We start from the raw sequence: 17,450 nt of genomic DNA on the forward strand, positions 1-17,450 counted from the left end.
TCTGGCCCGTGGCGCTTCCTCAGGCATGATGATCTCCATGCCACAGGGCAAGATGTGGCCTCTCTGTCTTTGCTGCATCCACATCCAAGAGAATTTTTCCATGATTTGTCACTATCTGAAAGGGCTTACATAAAGAGCTGTTCTTTCCAGGACAAAGCAGGGAATAATGAGTGGAATTGAGAACAATGTGAGGAAAGGTCAGCCCAGTGGAGAGAAGGAAGTCCTGCTGTCCCGGTTGAATCACTCCTTGTGCACGGTCCTCCTGGCCCTGCAGGAACCTGGGAGCCCCCTCTCGTAGAAAGAGGTGTCCCAGGACCCCAACCCTTGACCTCTTTACTCAAACCTGTTTGAAAGACCTTGGTTCCACTGCAGTGCCACCAGGAGACAATAGAAGGGGATCCCTCCTGCTTTATCTGCCCCCACCCTGTGCTATTAACTCAGCTCTGTTTAATAACAGCCCCAACCTCTACAGAGATCTGGTCTCATTTTCCCCACTGCCTGCTGACCTTCCTGGATGCCTGATGGGGTTCTCAGCCCTCATGTACCCATCTCACGACCCTGATTTCCTCCTGACACTCCCTGAGCTCACCTGCTTAGCAGTCAGAGCCACTGTCAAAGGCTCTGCTGTGGCACAGCATATCAAACCATCGCCTGTGACACCAGCATCTCATGTGAGCACTGGTGGTTCAGGTTCCAATTACTCCACTTTTTCAGTCCAGATCCCTGTTAATGTACCTGGAAAAAGCTGCCAGGAGACCCAGAAGTTTCTTGTTTTGGCTTGACCCAGCTATGGCTGTTGCAGCCATCTAGAAGCGAACCAGTGGATGAAAGACCTCTCTCTCTCTCTCTCTCTCTCTCTCTCTCTCTCTGGTCTAGGCACCTGCGGAACCATCAGACCACGCCACCACCTCTCAGCCAAGAGGCTAATCATTCCCAGTTGGTCTCCTGCCTGCATGGAGCCCCTCCAATTTGTTTTCTGCATGGTAGCTGGAGCAATCTTTTACATCAATCCCCTCAATCCACTTCAGCTGGCCCCTTCCCAGCTCCCTCATCTTGACCAAATAGCTGTGCATTCAGAAAGTTTGTGAGGAATGTGTGTATGCAGAAACCATGAATGGCCTTCCAAAGCTATTGCACCAAAACAAACAATTCTTTCCACAGACCTTTCGAAATTCTCCTCTAGGCTCCCGCTTTCCTCCCTGTCTCCACTTGGCTCCACTGTTTAACTTGTGCTACTTCAGCCACATCAAATTTTCTTTCTGTTTCCGGAATACATCTTGTTTCCCACCACGGGCCCTTAGCATTTTGTATTTCCTGCTGTCTGCACTTGCCTTTCCCCCTACTGCCTCCTGATCTCAGCTTAAGGGTCAATCAGAAAGTTATTGCTAACTCTTAGCTAAGCAGGCCTCCTTCCTAATGCTCTTCTGCTGTCCCATTTGTTTCCTATATAAGTAATTAGCCAATGAGAGGTTAATCAATACCTAATTCTTAAGAATTAGCCATATATTTACTTGTTGATTGTCTCTTGTCCACACAAGAATTGGCCCAGTGTTGGAGGTAGGCACATCATTGCATTCAGCAGACCTGGAAGGCAGAGGGTGGGCTCAGAACCCCCTGGAGAGAAGAGTTTGTCCGGCACTGTATTCCCACTGCATAGCATAGGGCCTTTCAGAGTGCTTAGTGGATGATCAGATGGGTAGATGGCAGATGGATGGTTGGGAGGATGGATGAATGGAGAGAGGGAAGGAATTTTAGCTTTGGGAAAAGGCAATAAAAACCATTTTGAGGGATTAGAAGATGCTAAGATGGAAGAACTCTGGACCTGTGGGAAGGATCATATAGGCTGAGTTCAGAGATGTAGCCAGGATCACCCAGTGCCCTTAGAAAGACACTAGCAAAGGTTAGCCTTGGGTGTGCTCAGGTAATGCTGCCTGAAGCAGGGGAGGGGGGACTAGACCCGGCAGGGCGGGCATTGTGGTGCACCAGGGTAGGCTTCTTGCTTAGGATGCCTGCATCCCACAGCAGTGTACCTGCTGTGCCTCTGCTTCTGATCCAACTTTCTGTTCATGTATCCTGGGAGGCAGGAGGTGATGGTTAAAGTGCTTAAGTTTCTGTCACCTAAGTGAAAAGCCCATTGAGTTCTTGGCTCCTTGGTTTTGGCCAGGCTTTGTTTTGGCAGTTGCAGTCAGTGAACCATTGATTGGAAAATCCCTCCCCCTCCCTTCTGTTTCTCTGCCTTTCAAATATAAGCAAGCAAGCAAGCAAACATAAAAAAAAAAAAAAAGAATGAGGAATGCAGTCTGCTTTTCTCTGTCTTCACTTTGGGTTAAAGTGCCAGGACTCAGGTTAATCCCACGTGTTGATGAGCTGATTCAGAATGACCCATAATACCTTAGGATATGTTTGTGTGACAGACTTGATTTCTCCAGGTCATCATCCCTTCCTGGTACACTTGAAGAAATGGCTGCTGTCCGTGGACAGCCTCTGCAACCCCCCATCCTTAACACCCCTTGCATCAGTCAGAAGGGAGACAGATGGAAACGATCAAGAAAATTCCTGGGCATGGCTCAGCAGGGCAGGCAGTACAGCCCATGCCAAGTGACACAGAGGCAGGGGTCAGGAGGAAGAGCAAGAGGAAGTGGAGAGCCTTTCCTTGCTATCTCTGAGCTAGGGATTCCAGCTCAGCTATAAAATACAACAGCGCCTTCAGCAGGCACTTCTCAGGAGCTCGCTGTCTGATTTGGTTTGGGACTCTCCTGTCAACGGAAATGTCCCTTCCTGCAATGCCCCTTTACCACTAGAATTCTCTGACTTGAGCTGGGTCTGAGGAGAGAGAGAAGCCCTGTCTCCCTGCCCTGCCCTGGATTCCCCCCACATTCTGTCTCAAAAAGCAGGGTTAGTGCTGTGGCATTAATAGCTGAAACGGCCACCTGTGATGGTAGCATCCCCAAAGAGCCCCAGTTCGAGGCCCGGCTACTCCACTTTCAATCCAGCTCCCTGTTAATGGCCTGGGAAAGTAGCAGGGGATGGCCCAAGTGCTTGGGCCCATGTACCCAAGTGGGAGACCTGGAAGAAGAAGCTCTTGGCTCCTAGGTCTTGGCTTTGGACCAGCCCAGTTCTGGCCATTGTGGTTACTTAGGGAATGAACTAACAGATCTCTCTCTCTCTCTCTCCCTCTGTGCGTGTGTGTGTGTTTCTGTAGCTCTTTCAAATAAATAAATGTTTATTTTTTTTAAGCAATATCCAATAAAGAAGGCCAGAGCAGCCCGTCCTGATCTCTGACACGTGCCTTCTGATAACTTCAGCCACCCTGCCGCTCTCAGTCCTGGGCTCCCTCCAAGGCCAGCCAGCAGAACTCTCTATAATCAACACAGCTTGTTCTGCGGGGCTCCCATGGGAAGCTGCACAGGCATTGCCTATTTCACAATGATTGGCTTCACATCAGGACCCTTTAGGGTACAATGGAAAGAACCCTGGGCTGGGAGTCAGGAGGAGCCAGGTGGCAGCCATGGGGTGCTTCTCCACAGCTCTGCCTCTGGCCTCAGGTGGAGCCCCTCCAAGCAGAAGCTGCCTGTGACCTGTGTTTATTGTTCCTGAGCAAGAACTGCCCGGCATGGGACCCAAGGGCAGGCTCCTTAGCCCCACACAGCCCGGTGCCCCAAGACAATAGCACCATGAGAACCTCTCACCCAACCTGTCAACAGCCACCTTTAGAAAGGAATTTGGAATCAGACAAAGAAGAAGAGCTGGGGAGAAAGGGAGGAGGAAGACTTCAGTGAGCTCAGGCTCAGTGTCTTGTTTTCTGCCATGTCATCTGGAGGGCAGAGAACCCCACCCAGGGATGAGAGGGGAAACAGAACCCAATTGGAGGTTGGCAGATGGGGGCACCGATAGGATACTCAGAAATGCAGCTGTGCCTTTATCAGCTGGCTTTAACTCCCTGACCCCAACTGCACAATGGTGAAGGCAGTGGGATATTGAGGGCTTCTGGGCAGTCGGTGAGAGTCCTGTTGCCCTCCTCAGCCCTGCCCTGGATTCCAGAACCCAGCCCTGCAACTTCGGCTGCAGTGGGTATTAGGCTGAGAGGGAGACAGTCTGAAGGCACCATTACTTCCAGGATGCAGAGATGTAGCTCCCCGTGGAGCGGGCAGCTCCTCCCACCACCCCGCTTCCCCTTCCCATGCAAGGCAGCCTGACCTGCTAGAGCCCTTCCGGCTTTGCAGTTCCTGACCCTGCATGAGGCCAGGACTCAATCTCTGCTGCAGCCAGCCCACCACTTCCCAAGTTTTATTTTTATTAACCCAACTGGAAAATTGGACTTCACTCAGGACTGTGCTGAAAACCAGATGCTGGAACTGGGCTCTGGTTTCCTAGATAAACACGTTGAAATCATTCGCATCTACCCGTGAAATGCTCTCTGTGGCAGCACACGGCAGCTGGCCAGAAGGAAGACAAACAGTGTCAACACTACGTTTGAGGCTTCTCACTCCCCTTCCTGGTGAAAATCGCCAACATTCGTTGCTGGCCTCATTGCAGGCCAGCTCCCTCTCGGCTGAGTCCCCTCGCCTCCTCCCTGCTTCTTGGCCAAGAACCTAACCACTTCTAGAAGGACCTTCAGGCTTTCCCCACGTCCCATATCTGGATCCAGACACTACCTGGGAGCTCCTGCCATGGCTGGTACAGCCCCCTCTGAGCCCACTGCCCCTCACTGGGTTGGCTAAGTTTGTCTGGTCCCTCTAGGGTAGCCCGGAGGCTCTTTTAGGCGAGAAGAGGAGCCTTGTGCATGGCTAGCCCAGTGCCTGGCAGGTGAGCCTTGCTGTTAGTGATGCTCACTGAGTCGCACATTGCTACAGTGGTTCTGGCAGATACAGCTGCACACATAGAGGAGACATGGGCCTTGAAAACATTGCCACAGGCTCACCTCTTGCCCAGGAAATGTTTACCTGGCACAGGACCCTGTGGTTGGTGTAGGAATGGGAAGGATTAGGACACATCCCAGCCATCTTGGAGAGGAGCCCTTGTGGCTGGCTGAGGTATCCCATAATCCTCTCCTCTCTTCCTTCCTACAGAGCAGCCCACCATTTTTGTAAAGAAGGTGTGTTTCTGCATGGTCACAACGTGGTAGAAATTCGGGTGGCAAAAGACCTTAGGCTGTGGGGTAACAACCCCAGCCACCATACAGAGAAGAAAATGGTCTCTCTTTTGCACGTTTTTCTGGATAACTTTAAAAAAAAATGACACTAAGACTTTGGGTATGCTGCTGTCACCCTTCAATGGAGTTGCAACCCTGTGGGGTGGAGGTGGGAGGGGCAAAAATACACAGAAGAGGGAGAGACAAAGGCATGCGCAGTCTACCTAGCCATGCTGCACCTGTCTGGACAGGTGACTAGATGAGAAAAGTAAATGAAGTTTTGCAGCATCCTCCTCTGGACTCTGCAGGTGTACACAAATCTCCGTGGTTAAGAGGTGTTACAGGAGTGGTTAAACAGGCACGGAGATACTCCCAATCAGACAGAGCCCTGCCTTGCTCGGGAATCTGCGGCATCTGACACTGGGGTTTGGTCCTGCCTGCTCTTGTCTCCTTATTTGAAGTCCTGGCCTCTTGGGACCTGGAAGAAATTCTATCCCCCTGCGGGAGGAGATGGGGAGGAGCACCTGGACGTCCAGCTTCCCTGCCAGGGAATCACAGCCCCAGCTGTTGTTGTCAGGGACATTGCCCTTCACCCATTCCACAGATTGCCCTCCTGGAGGGTCCTTCTGCCCTGGAGCAGTGCTGTTGTGAGGGCGCAGTCGAATGCCAGAGAGGCACTGCGCTACAGCCCCTCTGCTGGCTCTGGCTGCCCAAGGATGGATCACGCGGGCAGCCTGGAAGCAGGTCAGAGCTCCCTGGAGGAGAAGCAGGGGGAGGCAGGACAGATTCCTCAGCGACTTCCAAGGCTGACGCAAGAGTAAGCAAACACCAAAAAAGGCCTGATTCAGATAATAAGATGGAATCTACATGCGTGCAAAATAGGCCCGTTGCCCTTTTATGTGAGAAGAGGATAAAGTGCACATTAAGAAGACTGGAGGATTCTACTTTGTGATCGTAACTGAGTTGAAAAGGCAAAAAAAGAAAAAGGATACAAAGATTACACTGTCAGCTACGAAAAGCCTTTGTCATTTGTGAAAGACAGCAATATCATTTTTCATTTTATCATTTAGGCCTTGGTGTGACTTCCCTCATAGGAAGAGTAGCATTCCCTCGGCTCCTAGATTGGCCCGAAGTGCGGGACCACCCGCACCTAGGGGATGAGGGACTCTGAGCTGTGTCGGCTGTGGGGTTCCATTCCCTGGGAATAGCACTTGCCCACCTTTCTAACCGTGGTTCTGTTTTATGCTTTCGAAGTTGCCATGCACATTTCACGGATGTGACATCTTACGAGATTTCTCCCACACTTCTTTCCCACCACTCTTATTACATCTTCAGTGTGTGCACGAAATTCACTGTCTCTCCAGAACTCCAGCTCCTCTTGTTGAACACACAGACTGTGACAAAAACTTCCTGCAACAGGGACAGCACATGGAGCCTGTGGAGGAGATTTAGAGAAGGCAGAGCCAAGAAGCATGGAGGAAGAGTTGACAAGGTCTGGGGCAAGAGGAAACAGAAAAACACATGGGAGGGGAGCATAGGAGAGAGCCTCTTCTGTGGTCTGAATGTCTTTGTGGTGCCTGCACTTGCACAACAGCTGTCTAGATGATGTAGCCACATCTACCAGTCTTTCCCTTAGTAAGATTTCCAACTTCAGTGTCTTTCTTAGAATGATTTCCGATTGAAAATGTATTTTTCTATGTCTGGTTCTAAAATGTTTTGGATAATCCATTTGAAAATTTATTTTGTATGTACATGTGGGCATGGAATTCCAACTAAACTCTTCCAGATAGGTATCTAATTTATTCCACCCTTAGCCTCTCAAGTGAAATAGCATATTCATCATAATCTTCCATCTGCTGGTTCACTTCCCAAATGATTTCAGTCAGAGTTGAGCCAATTGCAAGCCAGAATCCAGGAACTTCTTGGAGATCTCCCCACATGGGTACAGGATCCCAAGGCTTTGGCCCATCCTCCATTGCTTCCCAAGGCTGCAAACAGGATGCTGGATCAGAAGTGGAGCAGCTAAGAAACAAACCTGCATCTATATGGGATGCTGGCATTTGCAGGTGGATGATTAGCCAGTTGAGCCATTGCTTCCAGCCCCTAGCATATCCATTATATAAACTAAACTCCCACAAATTGGTGGATCTGCTTCCAGACTCTCACGCTGTTTGGAATTATCTCTGTGTCTTGTGCCAGTCCCACAGTGTTCTAATCATTGTGACTTTATAATGTATTTAATACATAATAGGGCAAATTCTTCACCATTGTGCTCTTTCAAAATGTTCTTGGCTAAGTTTTGTATTTTCTTTTCCAGATGAACTCAGCAATCAGTGGTCAAGTTTCATTAAAAAGTCCAGAACACATCAAATACTTTGCAGCTAAATGTTCTGCCTTTTCTAGTCACTGTCCTGTTTTTCCTCCTCTTCATTCTCACTTTATTTGAACAGGACAAATTTTCATCATATGGTCTTCCCATAATCGTAAGAACTAAACTATTGAACTTTTCACAGCATACAAGTAAAAAAAAATATATAATAAGACCATACAAAAGCACTTATTGTAAGCTACTCCTAGAGTCAGAAGCAAGAAACACAAACCATCCACGATTGGGTCCAATGATCCTTTTTCCTATAGAAAAAGAGGGGGCTTGACCAAGAAGCACCAAGGACCCAATACCCAAACTATTTTTCTTCTAATTTCCAATGATCACCTAGCAAGTCATCTATATAAGCACTTGCAAGGTTGGACACTGAGACTCTGTTCTGAGTGAGTTGGGAACCATCCTCCATATCGACAAAAGTGTTTTCCACACCTACCAGGCTGAGGACCAGGTTCCCAGACAAGTACACATTCCCAGGCTAATGCTGCTTTGTGAGAAGCCTGATCAAAGTCAACTGGCCTTTCCCGCCAGCAGCTTCCCTCACTGTGTTCTACTCTGTTACGGGAAGCCATGACAAACTTCACACTTTTTAAAATCTTTCTGTCTCAGCAGGGACATCTTTGTGCAATCTCAAGTACTTCAATTTGTAGAATGTTCACAATGCCAGGATTTCCATTTCCCGATACATGCTTCTCTTTCACCCAAGTCATTCTGGACTGTTGATTATAGGCAAGACAATTCTAATTCTGGATTCTCTGGGATGGCCTGGATTTCAATATTTTGAACTTTTTGCCTTAAGCTATTAAAATATTCTTGGAATTCTTAAGATTTCCAAGTCTAACTAGCCTCTCCCATGTTGCATTAGCACTGGGAAATGGCCCAGAACAATTTTGTAACATGATGTGTACTTGTTGGTTTGGTTCTGAAAACCCAGTTACAAAACATTCCTGAGCAATGACACAAACACATCCCTGAGCTGTTTCTAATTCAGTTACTCGGATCCCTATATTTAACCAAAGGAACCCTTCATTTATACCAGCTTAATATTCCTTTTATACATTATATATATTTTTCAAGAATGAGACCTCTTGTATTGAAGCTCCCTTACATTAAAGTAATTTTTTATGAAAGGAAGGGAGAACAAGAGAAAGACAAGTCATCATTCACAGAACACCAGTGGCACAGTGGCCCAGTGGAGATGGGGGAAGACTCTGGTTACTGCGGAGCTGTCCACCAGAGAGGTGCTGACACTTTCCAGGAGTTGGAAAGGGGCTGCCCTCAAGAGTTGTGAAAGAATCCCCTCCAGGTGCTTACTACTACTCCATCCCAGAAAAATGCAACACATTGTATGTATCTGGGGAAACACAGGCCACATCTCCCAGTTGAAATAGGGGAGACAAGCACTGACCTCCAGCATCTTTTAAATCTCCGCTCAAAGCAGACATTTGCCCCTTGCTCTAAAAAGACAAACATCCTATGCAACAGGTGCTAAAGATACCTTCAGAGCATCTTGCACTCCTTCTGGAAGTTTTTGTTTGCAGACATAACAGGAAAACAGGAGAGCTGCTGGGGTGGGAGAGGTGTGGCCTCAGTCCCTTAACTTACCCCTGACATGCCAGTTCTTCTCCCTTTTCCACACTGACAATAAGGACCTGAGGACCCACCACCTCTCTTTACCCAAAGATTGGAAGAAAGAGGAGTGGTGTGCGAAGGCCAATAGATTGCTGCTGACTGAATGAATCACCCACCTCCAGGCTTGGTCTCCTCACGTGTGAGAAGATGAAAGCCAGGGACTCTGAGCCCTCTGTGTCCCTGTTCTCTCATCACCTTGCTCTGCCTCTCAGTCACGCCTCCCTGCACACTATCCACAACCTTCTTGTCCACAGTTTCTGCTACTCAAAACCTCCAAGTACTCAGGACTCTTCATGGGAGCTCTGAGGGTGCTCCTGAAATCCTAGCTCTTGACTCATATGGGAGTCAGAGAGGGTGGTCAATGTAGGGAACCTGCGAATGGTAAAGGAACTGCACTAGCATGGTATTCCTCTCGTTTTGAAGATAATAGTTTCTGCTTATAAAGAAATCAGGCAATATAGAAGCACACAAATAACGTATTTGTAGGATCTCTTATAATCCCACAGCCCCCAAGTCACCTTGACTGATAGACAAGAATATCACGGGAGCCCCGTCTCTGTGTGTACAGAGAGAATAGACAGAGGGTAACCAAGACAGGCAGGTGTATGGACAAATGCATATTGGAAATGGTTTATAAAGGGATCTTACTTGGCATACTATTTAATGAAATCTATAATATTAAATTTTCCTTGATGTTTAACTAAAGACAAAGACACTAATGTGAAGCTATTGGAATTGCTTCACTTTGTTTACTCTCCAGTAGATGCATTGTTCAAAAATGCCCCCTGAGGTTACGAAAATATGTGCGGAAAGGAGTAAGAGATTGGAATCCCTTTTTTAAACATGCCTCATATCTTGGCCGGTATCAGCTGACCAGGCAGCCGCAAAAGAAAAGGAAACTCACACTCACACTTCCTCTGCCTCCCCTCCCCCAATTCTCCCACTTCCCGAATATTCTGAGTAATAGTTTTCTTCCCCAACTTTTGCCTCTCGCTGTGATTCATGGTCAGTGCATGTGATCAGAATTAAACGGCACCTATTATGGAGGAATGTCATGACATGACTATCTGTTAAGGACACCAACAAAGAGCAATAAAAGAGAAAACAAAACATTTTCTCTGGCTACATAAATGCAATCATTTCTACTGTTAGGCACAGTTGACCTAGTGTGCCTAATTATTATGCATTCCAAGAATCATTATTTTCAAATCCCAGATTTTAAACAGAAGCACCACCAGGTCCCACAACTGGTGAGAAAGGGACCTCAAATCTTCCCATCAAGTAACGGAATGACAGGTGGACCCTGTTTCCTAGGTCTCAATAACGCATTAGGTTGTATAGCTGTGTGGCACCGGGTTAATCACACCTCCTCTCTGGGCTCCAGTGTTTTCTATAAACAAGGGACATATGAGGACTTTCCCACCCTTCACCTCAGGTCTCATTGAGGATCAAGTAAGCCACACCTGGGAAGCAGCTTTGCAAGGCAGCATTCTTATCTTCTTCCCCTTCAGAATACACCATGGACTGCAGCTGGCGGCCTTTGTCAGGACTCAGGCAGGACTCAGCCTCCGCTGATGAGAAAAACATCACCACGAGACCACAAGCAAAACAGTCCTGCTGCTGCCAGAGATGAGGAGGGTGGGAAGTTCCAAAGGCTCCGAACATTTTATCAAGTCCATGTTTGGGGTGAATTCCATCTTAAGTCACTCTTTGCTCACAAGAATCAATGTCAAACCACTATTTGGCAGTGGACGTTGCATAAGGGGGACACTCGGAAGTGCCCTTGGTGATTGTCTGCCAACTCCATGGGGTCATCTCATCTCTCAGCCTGGAGCACTGGTCCTCTCCTGAGACAGAGAGCCCTGGCCTGGCTGAGTTACCAAACTCCTCCTCCAGAAGTGACACCTGAAAGGTGAGGGCCACAGAGATACCTTTGTACAATCTTAAGCAGCATGACCAAGCAAGTTGCTAGCTCAACCTCACTGCCCTGGGGACCTTGGCAGGCAGAAAAGCTGGCTTTTGGCTCTGACTCAAAACCCTGACCTTGGGCAAGTCCCTTCTCCTCTCAGGGGTTTTGTTTTCCCATCCATAATGCAAGGGCTTCTTGGACGCTCTCCCAAGGCTTTTCCAATTCTACTGTCAGGCTGACTATTCTGGGGAGAAGTGCAGCGTGGATCTGCCTGGCTGGGATTCCTCTGGGAGGTTTCCAGAGAGGGAGAAGTCAAGCAAGAATGCAAGACCACAGACTAAGACAAACTGCAGTTTAATATGTCTTGGCGGGACAAATATTAGATTTTTTCTCTGATATAGGCGACCTTCAGGCAAAATACAAGATCAATAGATATATAGGTAAACATGTATATACATGCATTCATCTAGAGGAACTATATAAGGGAGACTAGCATACTGAGAAGTGAATATATTTACTGCAGTATGCATCTCTTCTCTGAATAAAAGGGCTCCCAATGAAACTGTTAAAAATGCCTTGACAATAGGATGCTGGACTTTCTACCATCGTCTATACCTACAATGTCATGATACTATTAAAAAGCAGAATAATGGACTTGTGACTGTTGCTGAAGGACTGTACTATTGTAATACGATGTGGGAAAACAGTTGGGGAGAGGAAAAATGGGTAGGGTGAAAGGCAGGGCCTGGTCAAAACGGAGAGGCCTCACTGGCCTGAGAGCAGGAAAGTCCATTAAGCAAAGGGAGAGCCTTGGACATGGCCCGGTGCCTTGGTGAAGAGCAGCTGGCCATAAGCGTCTGGGAATCAGAGGTCACTCTAGTTTTGCACATGTAGGTCAGGGTCGATGCCTGTTTCTCTAAAGGCCTCTCCTCTGGGGACACAGTGCCCTCCTAGCCCTTAGCATTTGCAGCATTGAAGGCCTCAAACCCTCTCAAGGATGCCAGAGTCACTGCTCACCCCGTTGGTGGCAGGGTATCTCTCTGAGATCCAGGTGGGGGTGTCTCGCCTCCCAGGCAGCTGAGTCTGGTCGGCAGCAGGAGGGGGCTGCCCACTAGGTCCCCAGTATCATGAGACTGGTTCTCACCTGCTGGCTGCCGAAGCACTGCTGGGGACCTAAAGTATAGCGCAGGCACACAGGGAAGGAGGCAGCTCATTTCAATTTGCACACAGCCCAGGAATGATGATCACAATGTTAACAAGTCCACTCATTCAGGGCAACCTCTCAACAAACTCAAAAGGCTTCTGTGAGCCAGGACTTTGTAAAGATGTTAAAAGGACCATTTGAAAGACCTGAAACCATCCTTGTTATTAATCATATGTTACTGTCTGTTAGTTTTATATACACACACATATTCAGGGGCACCTCAAAAAGCTTGTGGAAAAATGGGATTAAAAAATATATTTAGAGGTGGACCTGCGGCACAACAGCATCGATGAAGTGCAGGTTTAAGTCACAGTTAGCATCCCAACCACTCCATTGCCTGCTTAGCTTCCTGCCAATGTTACTGGGAGGTAACAGAAGATGGCTCAAGTGCTTGGGCTCCTGCTCCCCACATGGGAGACCTGATGTCTTTGGCATCCTCAGGCCCTGGCTGTTACCAGTATTTGAGAATGGAACCAGCATATAAAAGACTTTCCTCTCTCTCCATCTCTCTTCCCCACTCTATCATCTCCCCTTGCTCTGACATTCAGGTAGATGAAGGTAAGTAAAAAATAAGCATGCTTTGTAAAGGTCAGACCACTTTGGGCACCTATTATTAACAGCCAGAGTGGAATTGACCTCCAGTGAAGCTTCTGGGGTACTATACTCCTGCCCACCAACTTCTCCACCTTGATGATGTGCATCCCCCACACACCACACTAAGCCTGGTCAGACCAGCCACTCCTGTCTACAGATCCTAATCACTGATTGTAAAGGAATACATATGCATGCATATGCAGAGAGAGCATTCTTTCATTCATTAGTTTCTCATCTCTCAAATGCCCACAATATCCAGGGATGAGTCGGGAGCCACGAACTCAGTCCAGGTCTCCTACAAGGATAGCTGGGTCCCAACTACTTGAGCCATCACCGTGGCCTTCCAGGTCTACATCAGCAAGACGATGAAGTTAGGAGCCAGTGGCAGATATCAAACCAAACACTCTTATGTGGGCCCTGGGAGTCTTAGCCCCCATCATACTGCTAAGTTAAACACTCAACCAATTCCAGATAGATGGATAGATAGATAGATAGATAGATAGATAGATAGATAGATAGATAGATAATTTGTGGCAGATTACACGATGTAGGGTTTGTCATCATAGCCATGTCAAAGCATGCAGTTTGGTAGTGTTAAGTGTATTCATATTGCTGCTTTCCATTTCTCCTTCTGCAGTTACCCAAGAGTCTTGAAGGGGCCGAGTCCTCATTTGTTATGATTAGATTGCTTCTGGGAATTCCACTCCTCTTTGCTCCTTCACAGATTGGTGCAGAGTTGAAGTGCAGGAGGTCCATACTTGACCTCAGATGCACTCTGCTAATGGCTATTATAAATTATCTGCACATTTTTGCTGACCCTGTGGGTAAAAGCAGGTCAGCTCCCTGCAGTCAAGAGTCTTGGGCGGAACAGTGGCATGGGCTCCCTTCCAGGAAGCCTGGCTCAAAAAGGGCTGGATCTATGCGATTTGCAGAACAACTAGAGCTGGGTCCTCCATGTCAGCAGAGGGCACCAGAGCACCATGCCTTTAAGAGTAGTAAGTGTTCACCTGTGTAGCCCCAGCTGGACCCTGGAAGAAGGACTTGGAAGAAGCAAGTTCTGGAACATCTGTAAACTAAGGATAAAGCCTACTGTGTAGATTGTTGGAAAGCTTGAGAAACATACTGCTCATGAAGGGTTGATTTTGGAATCAGATATATGGTAAACGCTTTTCTCGAGCTTAATTTTGCAGTATACTATACTTCATAAAGTATCTACTTTTTAACTTATATTTGTTAACTGACAAATAAAACTGTATGTATGATATGCAACATAATGTTTGATATTAGTACACACCGTGGAGCAACTAAATCAAGCTAATTCAGAGGTGCATTGCCTTACATGATCACTTTTTGTGGTGGAAACCCTTTTAAAATCTGTCTTAGTGATCTTAAAGCATGCACTATAAAGTATTTTTACTATGACTACCATGACATGCAATTGATCTCTTGAACTTACTGGCCTTGTCCAATTGAAAATGTGCAGCCCTTTGATCAACGTCTCGCCAATCCTCCGACTTCATGGAAAGTGCCAGTCTCCAAACTTCCCTCTGCTCAGCAAGTCTCCAAGGCAAGAGAAGTCCTGATCTTCACAGCTCTGTGCCCCCAGGCCCGGGGACCACCACTCCTGTGGAATGGGTCTCCCATTGTTCCTAAACAGAGCTCTCTCTAAGGGCATTCTCTGTTCTCCAGAGCCCTCGTGTCTGATACTGCACCTTGCACCCAGCACCACTCCAGGTACATGGCACCCTCCCATGGCCACACAGGCTCTTTCCCTTTATCACACTCAACAGTAGTGTCCTAACAGAATGAGGCTGGTGCACAGATACTCTAGGTTCTCTATAAAATGACTTTAGTTGCTACTTAGAACCCCTGTTCAGCATTAGACAGGTTTGGGTGAGTTCTTTGAAACTGGGTCCAGAGACGTCTTTAAGGATCAGACACCAAGCTTGCCCAGTCCTCCCTTGGCTGGAGTGCTGTTCTGTAGCACCCACGCACAGAAGACTTTGCAAAGACTGGCCCTTCAGGTCGCTAGCATGACAGTCAAGTGTATCCCAAAGGAAGGACACCACCTAGACCCCTATCATACTCCGAAACATCTGCTCTGTAATCACTGCTTATCACTGTATAGAGTTATTTCAAATTTGAAGCAATGAATATTTATCAAAGGGTCAGGAATCCATGAGTGGGTTAGCAGGGTGATTCTAGCTCAGGGTATCTTACAAACTTGCCACCAAGATATCAGCCAGCTCTGCCATCATCTGAGGCTTGATTGGACCTGGAGGATTCACCTCTAAGCTACTGGGATGGCTGTTGGCTTTGCCATGTGAGTCCCTCCATAGCTTCTGACAATGTGGATGCCCTAGAGTGAATCATCCAAGAGGGCGTCGGTGACTGAGTGCAGCACCCTCCCCTTAGATACGACCTACCACTACTTCTACCCTAATCTGCTGATCTCCTAGACCCGCATGAGTACTTGTGGAAAGGGACAACACTAGGTAAAAGGAGCTCAGGGTTTGAGCAGTGGCAGGTGACACAGGGGTCCACAGGCTTGCAAGTGAAGGATCAGAGGAGATCAGAGGAAGCCAGGGTGCACAGAATCTCAAAGAAAGAGAAGAGAGCAATGCTGTGGGCCAGTCACTCTTGGGAACAAAGGGGATGTGCATCCTGTAATGCTCTCATCCTGCTTTCCAGCAGCATACGTGCTGCCCTTGCTCATGTCAGCTGCCCATGGCCAGAAGTGTGCCCACACTTCCTTCTCATGGGACCCAGGCTGGTAGAGAAAACATTGACTTGAACATTTTGCACACACCACTGGCAGAGAGGGAAAGAAACAGGGAGAGAGAGCTCTGGAGGGTCTTGCTCTGGAAATAAGATGCTGTAGCTACAAAGTGATGTACGTCCCTTCATTTTACAACCCAAGGGCCATAAACACTCCATCTGGTTCCAGCCAGCCATGAGGAGCCAGGTGTATTTCCACTGGAAATTGGAAGTTGGCAAACAGCATTGCGACTCTTCATAGTCTAAGAGAGGAACACATTTTTAAGAGAGAAAAGGCAGCTGAGAGACAAAGACTGTATCCTGGAGTCTAGCCTGGAGCCTGGCAACATGTCAATCCTCTGGGAGGATCCTCCCAGGCCCTCTGCCTGTTGCTGCCTGGTGGCTGGGCTCAGGTCATTCTCTGTTGCCTCACACAGCTATCCAGAGAAGCAGGTATCTCTTGGGTTGCCAGTCTGAGGTTTGGGCCATTCCCTCCTCCTCCCCTTAGATGCTACCCCTCTCTCCATCAGCTCTTTGTTCAGAACATGGAATCTAAGATGCCAGATCACCATCGTGCAAGTTCATGCTCCAAAGCAGGCCCAAGTCCCAGACCTAACTTGACCTGACCTGACCCTGGTTCTTGGCCAGGGTCCCAGCAGCCTGAGGGTCCTGCAGGGCTGGGGTCTTTTCTTCCCCGGACTCCAGGTCTCTCCCTTTTGGCTAGAACTTCAACTCCTGGCAATTTCAAGATCTTTCCCATACTCGCTGATCCAACCTACCTCAGCCAAAGATGCCATCCTCCCTGCAGGCCATCCACAGAAAGAACTGTGGTGGTTATAGGCCAACCCATTCCAACACTCTGGCTTGCCTTGCCACAGACTCTGCACAGCCCTGCACTGCTGGTCACACTCATGTGTCCAGCATCTGCTGAACCTGGAGCGAGGCCATTTAGTGGTTAGGCTCATGACTTCAGCTGCCTATCCCCAGATGGGGAAATGTCCATGGTTCATTAGTAGATTCCATGGCCATCTGACCCAAACCACTTAGCCCTATGCCCTGAGTCATCCCTGAAAAACAGACGATGTAAGTGAAATCAGTGGCTTTGCCAAACCAGCCCTCAAGCCTCACCTTCCACCAGATTGTCTCTTGGTCCTGGCAACATAGCAGCACTGGCACACACAGTGCCTGGGAGGCCTAATGCATAGATCCCAACGCCCAGAAGTGCCGGGTCCACAGACTCACAGGACAGCTGTCCTGTGACCTCCTCCTTGACCGACTTCTTGCACTCAGAGAGAACCTCTGCAGGGCCACCTGGGAGCTCTTTTGGGGAAGATGATTTTGAAGATGGGTCTTGACAGGTGGGAACATTGTCAGCCAAGGATGCTGAGAAGGGACTGGGTACAGATGGAAAGGCATCAAAAAGGCAAGGTGGTGACATTTGGCTAACTGATCACAGATAGATAGTGTAGAGCATGTCCTGATAAGACAGATTTTAAAAGCTGGCTATAGACAGCCTTGAACACCAACTTATGAGCTGCCCCTATTTGCAGGAGAAATGCAGTAATAATCAAGATAAAATAACGAACATCTGTAAAATACTTACTAGCTCAGGCCATATCTGAGGATTTTATACATACAACCACCAGACATGTGTATTTTATTTCACTATTTTAAAGATAAAGACACTTGTGACCAGTGTTGTGGCATAGCAAGTTAAGCTGACGAGTACAGTGTCTAGATCCCATGGAGGAGCCAGTTCAAGTCCCAGCTGTTCCATTTTTTTTTTGCTCTTTTTTTATTATTAATTACATCGTATTATGTGACACAGTTTCATAGGCTC

The sequence above is a fragment of the Ochotona curzoniae genome, unplaced genomic scaffold, assembly GCF_017591425.1.
Source record: "Ochotona curzoniae isolate NIBS_2020 unplaced genomic scaffold, NIBS_Ocur_1.0 contig_517, whole genome shotgun sequence".
Classification (NCBI taxonomy): Eukaryota; Metazoa; Chordata; class Mammalia; order Lagomorpha; family Ochotonidae; genus Ochotona; species Ochotona curzoniae.